This window comes from Mesocricetus auratus, unplaced genomic scaffold (genome assembly GCF_017639785.1).
Source record: "Mesocricetus auratus isolate SY011 unplaced genomic scaffold, BCM_Maur_2.0 Super-Scaffold_100026, whole genome shotgun sequence".
Lineage (NCBI taxonomy): Eukaryota > Metazoa > Chordata > Mammalia > Rodentia > Cricetidae > Mesocricetus > Mesocricetus auratus.
This window is the reverse complement of record NW_024429207.1, coordinates 7,180,001-7,186,418: the sequence shown is the minus strand read 5'-3', so window position 1 is coordinate 7,186,418 and position 6,418 is coordinate 7,180,001. Positions and strand designations below refer to the sequence as shown.

General features: G+C 40.3%; 1 protein-coding gene across 3 annotated transcripts in view; it reads right to left on the bottom strand.

Annotated features, from left to right (window-relative positions):
* Positions 1-243: 243 nt before the first annotated feature.
* The window catches only part of Stox2 (storkhead box 2), a 214,733-nt gene continuing 208,558 nt past the window's right edge, over positions 244-6,418 (bottom strand). For all 3 annotated transcript variants that reach the window (XM_040731727.1, XM_005066677.4, XM_013110798.3), the window contains one exon: positions 244-6,418. This exon is cut by the window's right edge and continues 255 nt beyond it. The gene's annotated coding sequence lies outside the window, so the exon portion shown is untranslated.

Here is a 6,418-nt window from a genome sequence, read left to right as displayed (position 1 = left end):
AACCACACAATTCTAACCATTGCTTTGTGTTAAACCCATTCAAAAACATGATCTTCTCAAAATCCATAGGAAAAGAATTTTGATACAGGAACTCAGTTTCTTGTTTTCTATTTAAAAACTGTAATAAAGAATTGCAACAGAACTCTGTTACAAAATCTCATTAATCAAAGAGAAAAGCTGACCTCATCTAAATGTTTTTTTTCTCTCAAGTACCAAAAGAAAAAGAAAAATTCCACTTACACATATAACCAAATGTTATTTAATATCTTAAAAAGTAACACAATCCAAAATGGATATTTCACACAACACTACATAAACAACATGAACACAATATTACCATATGGAGGGACTTTCAAATATAGACTTACAAAAATCCCTGTCCTTTTTTTTTCCTTTTAAGTTATTATACTAAGCATGACAAGGAATCATCATTTACAATATGGTACACGGACACGATAAAAACCATGTTACAAATGTGCTGTTAGAAATCAGTAACATTAGGGAAGACGTTTCATGAACTGCAGTTATTTCATATGAAATACTATACAATATAAACAGAACATCCATCTTGGATGACCTTTACGGCAACCAGAGACCAAGTCATTTAAAGTGTTTTTTTTTCAGTGCAAAAACATTTTATTCAAGGCAGTCTTGGCTGCAAAACTCCTTCCTAACATACAGTAATTCCCACTTGCACTTCTTAGTTCGTTGTCCCTAGTGTAATCGTCACATTCAGTCACTCAGAGAATGACACCTGCAGAGTCATGATCCCTTGAAATCATGGATGCACAAATTGAATTCCCCTCCAGATAATTGTATCGATGTCACTGCTCTAAGGACTTTTAGTTTGTAGCTGTTGACACTTACATGAAGGCGACCCTAGGGCAGTTTTATTCCTAACTGGCATGCGTGCACAATACTGCACAGTATTCTGTTCTTCCAATGTGGAAACAGTGGTGGTGTAGGTATCTAGGTGGGGGAGGGCAAGGAGGCAGGGAGGGTGATCCTCAGAGGAAAAGGTCGAGTTAGGGATGCCAAGGATGCTATATAATGGATTTCCTGGAGCTGTAGGGGACTGGGGTGGGAGGAGAGCTCGAGTCTCGGGTTTGGTACCTCTTTTGGGCAAGAGCAAGGGAACGGAGGTACCAAGGTCAGGCTTTGGACAGGGAGGTGGGCAGGTGTACAAGGACCTGCCGAACTCTAACCTTCCATTTCTGCCTTTCTAGAACTATTGATGCCTCACTTGGACACACCCTTTTCCTCGTCTAGCAGGGTGTGTGTGTTTACATGCGAAGCCAACCAGGAGCATTTAAATGCCTCTGACTCTGCACACAATCCCAAGAAGGCTTAGTTCCCCTCGAGCTTTGTTGAATTCTAAAGTTAGCGAGTCATCAACTGTCAAGTCTATGGACAGCAGTACAGACTCTGAAGTGTGTATTAGAGAAGCCATCACTGGGGGGGGGGGGGGGCTCTCTGCGTTGTTGATGCAAGACAAGGGAAGGGGACAGATGCCAATCAGAGAGCAGCAGTACCTTTTACAGACACATGCGATTTAATGATAAAATGTCCCATATGTATAATTTATGAATGTATCCTAAAGAAAACTCTACGGGGAAATACCAGTTGTATCATTAATATTAAGACACCTTCTGAGAAGGTTGTGGTGACAGCTGATTGTTTTATATTTCTTGGCAAAGCTCAGATAAGAGCAATCCCTTCCCTGACACTTAACTAGAAAAACAATGCCTCCCATGGCTTTTGCATTCATTTTTCTTGTTTCTAGCTTCCCCCCAAGCCTTACACACAGGCCAAGAAGTCCCTCGCTCACAGGACATTATTGGATGGCTTTGACAATGAGTGGGGCGTAACTGGGTGGGGATGGGCGGGTAAGGAAGCAACCACTTCTGCTTGGGTCCACTGTGGTCAGACACTACACTGCCAGTTGGAACTGGGACTGGCCTGTGGGAATGGAGAAAGCAGGTATCAAAGACCTTCTGTCTCATTATTTGAGAGAACACTTGGAACTGGACCAACCTCCCAGATTTATGAAGCAGGGCTTGATATACTGTAGCGAATGTTACTTAGCTGAGCACTGTGAAGAGTGCTTAAAAATATTTTAAAGTAAAACAAAACAAAATGAAAAACTGTTTCAGCACCTTCCACTGCCTGGAGCAGCCAATGTTCCTGATGATGGGGTTTACAGGAATTACAGAAACCCAATAAGAAACTGTAAACAGGGGTGGATGTCTGGATGGCCTTGAACGGCAATGGCCTTGGTGTGGATTTGTTCATCTCCCAGTTCATAACTCAATACCAGTCATGTGTGCTGAGATGCTGAGATTCCAAACAGCCATAACTCTTTGAATGAAAATGGACAAGGTGTCAAGCTGAATTTGTTTTCTTTATTATTAGCACACATCAGAAAAATAGCATTGTAGTGATTTCTCACAATGGCCTATCAAACAGATAGAAAAAACGTCATTGATAGCTGCCACTGTGTTTCTGGGTGATCTTGAGTCACTCTGTCTGTTTGCCCCTGTCAAGCATGGGTATTTCAAACAGGACCTGCTCTGTAATTGTACATCTAACGCTTCGGAAGCACTGTGAGATCCCCAGATGAGCTGCGCAACATGACCAGTTGTTGGTTGTTAGCGGAAGCTCAGGATGCTACCCCTTCCAAATGGTAAGACATTTCTCAAAAAATGATCGCTATGGTTTTGTGAGAATTATGCCTTTCATTCAAGTTACAAACTTTATCTTCAAGTACACTTTGTGGTGACAAGTGGTAAATTCTGGGTAGAACTTTACAAAGCTGTGTCAATCTGAAAAAAAAAAGGTATTTCTCTATTGACCACCATTCCTGTCTTGATGGCGGATGGAATAGAATTTAAATGTGCATTTTAACAATATTGGTTGAGGTTTTTTTTAAAGACATTTAGGAACAGCTGGTGTTCAGATCACTGCTCCTCCAGATTCCCTTTCGATTTATATTTCCTGAACCTGGATTCTTCAACATCAAAGACACAGGCATTTATTATTTCTACCCAGCTAGTCTCCTTTCAGCTCTTCTAATTTGTTTTCTCTATTGGGTGCACATACACCCACCCCCTTTCACATATTCATTAAGGTCTCCTGAGATGTGCAAAACGTATCAAATGGTTTACAAATTCATTTAACAGACATCTCAGAATGCATGGCACAGCTCTCTTAGTAAAAGGAAAGTTTGGCTCCATAGGGTAGCATAGGATAAAGGCAGAGAGGCCCAAAGTGCTTCAAGTTGGCAGTTCAGATTTCTCACATCTTTTGTTACTGAAAAATACCTAGCAATCCAATCTAGTTTCTATAGGAATTAATAAATTTTCAAATGCTTATCAAGCAGCTCTTTGCCAAAGAGGACCTTTCTTCCTTTCTTTCCTTTTTTTTTTTTTGTAGCAGGAATGGAGGAGTGGGAAGACAATAATTTTACAGCGTTCATTCATTTGTAACAAATCAAATGTGCTTTCATGGGGGGAGGGGATGAGAGAGAGAAAGAAAACCCATGGCAGCGAGAAAGTCATGAGTCTAATGGGCAAGTCACCGACACACACAGAACGCCATGGCCTACTGCCGAAGCATGTTTGCAACATCGCTTTTCTGAAGAACACACTTGAACACACTGCTGCCATTTCATCAGATTCATGGAGGTAGTTATATGTAAAAATAAAAATTACCATAAAGTGATATGCTGTATCATAATAATACATATAAGTGTGCAAAATGCCGACAGATGTGTTGACCCTTTAGAGTTGAATGCCTCACGGAGATTCAACCAGATTCAGTTTTGTAAACCTTTCCATTGATAAATTCTAAGACTAGACATGCAGTCATGTAACACAAAGCTATGGTTCCAGTGGAGAAGAATATTGGCAAAGCCTGGGAAGGGCCTCAAGGCTTGGGGCATCAAGAGTCTCATCATCTGGATGAGACCATCTTAGACACATGTACTTGTCATATCTGTCATGTGCTTCCCGCCACCAATGTTCCTCCATTCAAGAATCCAGATTAGATTCAGACAAGAGTGTTTCTCCATGGAATATCTTTTCATGTGGCGGACCATCTGTGAAGTCCACCATTCTATGCTAATGGATGCTGGTCTAAGGGAGGTTCTTTTTTTAATTTCTCTTTTTAGTCATGTACCCCATAGTAACTAGGCAAATAGCGTACAGTTGAATAATGTCTTCTGTAAACCTATTTCTTGTCAACTATCAAAAATTCATCTTTTAAAGCTTCTCTTGAACATAATTATGTCCTTTCCTGCCCACATAGCACTAGATTCTTTCAATGGCTGCTTTCAGAGGTCTATCAGAGACTATGTATTGTTTTAGCGGTCCTATTATTAACGAACTGAGTATGCCAAAAATTTGAGAGCAGCTCTTTTGGAAAACAATTTAGAAAAACCAAATCTAGGAATCGTATGGTATACAGCTCCTCAAGCAAACAGACTATGTAGAATACCAGATACATGGCTGTTCTTTCTGGATGTACTTAAGAAATGAGATAAACAATGTGTTTTTTAATAACTGAGGCATGCCTGGGAGGAAATAAGGTATGAGATTCAAACCCAACTGGCTTAAGCTTTCGATGATGTAGAGTATACGAAGAACTGTGCTTGAGTTTCACTACACTATAACAAAAGTGATTTGTTATACCAAATTTGAGGAGCCCAATGCAACTTCCAAATAGCAGGCAAAATGTGAGAACATACACATTTCCAACTAGATCATATGACTGTGTTTTCTGAAACACATTGCTCGTTATTAAACCTAACATGGAAAAAGAAATCTCTCACAGATTTATGCTCATCACTGAAATCTTGGGTGAAAATAATCTGATAGTGATTTTAAGTTATTTATGAATTCACTTGTGATCCATGGCTCCAAAAAGCATCTGACACTAAACTAAATAAAACTTCATTTCAGACCATCTACTGGGATCAGAGGTAACCCTTGTAGAAATGGTCTTCCAGTACCTACAGCTGTAGGAATCCTATGGTATACAGCTTCTTCTGCGTATATTTCTTCTGAACTCTGCCTTTCCTGTAGGACTGAAGTGTATTGGTTAGTGGTCCCCTGCTTTGGAGCCTTCTGATACTGAGCATGACATTGTAAACCAAAGCAGAGTGTGAAGAAATCTTTTTAAAAGATATTGAATAAGTGATCACACAATCCACCTACAACATGCCTCCTGAAATTGTTACAAAGTATCTGTAAACATTACTCTGGCATAGTTCATGTATGCATAATTGTCATTTTGATAAATTTTAGGGGAGTACAAATTAAGGACATGCCATACCAGCAGAATGTGGATACTCTGCTGTTTATTATATGGGCCCATGAATAGTTCTAATCAAAAATTACTTTAAAGGTTTTCTCTACAGATATCTTCCCAGGAATAAAAGGCCTGAAGTTTAACTCTCCCTAAATTTGCTCTTTCCTACAACCACTAAAAATTATCTCCCACAGCCTAATTTAGGCATTCTATTTAAAACTACATAAAATAGATTTATGTCCCTTCCATTAGAAAGAATAACACCCTCAGGCCACATTCTTCATTTGTAGCATAAAGAACATTTTGCTTCCAAACAAACTAATCACTGCATCTACTCTAGTAGATAGCTCATCCCAAGTGTCACAAGGAGGATGGTATTCTTCTTCAGTATCTGATCCAACCCTCCCCAAAATCCACACAACCTTCTCCATCACTCAGTGCTGTGCCCCAGAGAGACCGATTTCCCTTCCTTTGTCCACTTCAAAGGCCTATATTCCTGTTCGTGATTACGGAAGGTTAAACAACTCAAGACAAGCATCGAGTGTGTTAGAAAACAGAATGCTGAAAACACTCTAAGGACTTCCATCGGGGCCCTTACTGACACGCTTCCATGGGCTCCTGTGAGAGTGTCATGAAAACTCACAGTGAAAAATGGCTGGCGTTTAAAGGACTCACACACAAAGGGCTGGGGTCCCTTCTGCTCAGTTTGGCATCAATTTCTCTCACGATGGACACCCTTACATTTACATTTTGTGATGACTTGGCTTTTTTTGGGGGGAGGCAGTTGTCAAGGATTAGTTCCTTGGCCCCATTCCCCTTAGGCTGGGAGCAACACACATCTGTGGCATTTCAAATGGCATTGGCGACTGCATGACATTGAAAAATGCATGTTCCACTTACAGTGTTTAGACTTTCCTATGTGTGCTCAGATAGTGAAGCAAAAGTATACACATCTCCCCTACTGCTATTCGGTTGCTACAGAGCCATAAATGTGAAAGCAATACTCTGAAACGAAGATTTTTTTTGCCCTACCCTACTTAGCAGCACAGCTCAAGTGATCCCCCAAGCTGTGCTTGAGATGTTTGTCTTTGCAGAGATGTAAACATCAGTC